General features: G+C 38.8%; 1 non-coding gene across 1 annotated transcript; it reads left to right on the top strand.

Moving 5' to 3' along the window:
• Positions 1-364: 364 nt before the first annotated feature.
• Positions 365-471, top strand: LOC131254564 (small nucleolar RNA R71). Its single transcript, XR_009175683.1, has one exon. It is a non-coding gene; the product is annotated as a small nucleolar RNA R71 (small nucleolar RNA).
• Positions 472-696: the final 225 nt, after the last annotated feature.

Below are 696 nucleotides of genomic sequence, written 5' to 3'. Positions count from 1 at the left end.
TGTGTCATGGTCTGTACCACCACAAATGCTATAAAAATTACCTAAGGAAGTATTTGCTTTAACCATATTAACCTTCTTAATTTCCAAGGCTTCGACCTTTCTAGCCAATGCAGTGAATTTTGCATTAAGGTCGTCTTCCTCTCTTAGGACATACATTCTCGCTTTCTCTCTAGGAATGGGTCTAGTTTGGTCTGATTTAGCAGAGACATCCCATGTCTACGTATTCTCTTCTAACATATCTAGAAAATCCCAAGCCTCATTATGATCTTTGTTAAGAAAGGTTCCACTACACATCATCTCTATGAACTGACGGGAATCCATGGTGAGCCCCTTTCGGAAAGCATCAATCACGTGCCATGGTTCATAACCATGATGTGGACAAGTAATTAGAATGTCTTTAAAGCACTCCCAAGCTTGAAAAAATAGTTCATTCCCCTTTTGGGAGAATGACGTGATTTCTTGCTTTAGTGCATTTGTTTTGTGCTCGAGAAAGAACTTTTTCAAAAACTCTCTACTTAAGGCTTGCCATGAAGTGATAGTATTAGGTCTTAGAGAATTGAACCTTTGGCCCGATCCTTTAGAGAAAATGAGAATAACCTAAGCTTAAGTACATCCCTATTGCCATTGTTTACTTGTAACGTTACAATTACTTCCTCAAAGTCCTTGAGGTGCAAGTAGGGGCTTTCAGAATTTAAG

The sequence above is a fragment of the Magnolia sinica genome, chromosome 8 (assembly GCF_029962835.1).
Source record: "Magnolia sinica isolate HGM2019 chromosome 8, MsV1, whole genome shotgun sequence".
In the NCBI taxonomy this organism is placed as follows: Eukaryota; Viridiplantae; Streptophyta; class Magnoliopsida; order Magnoliales; family Magnoliaceae; genus Magnolia; species Magnolia sinica.
This window is presented reverse-complemented; position numbering and strand designations above follow the sequence as displayed.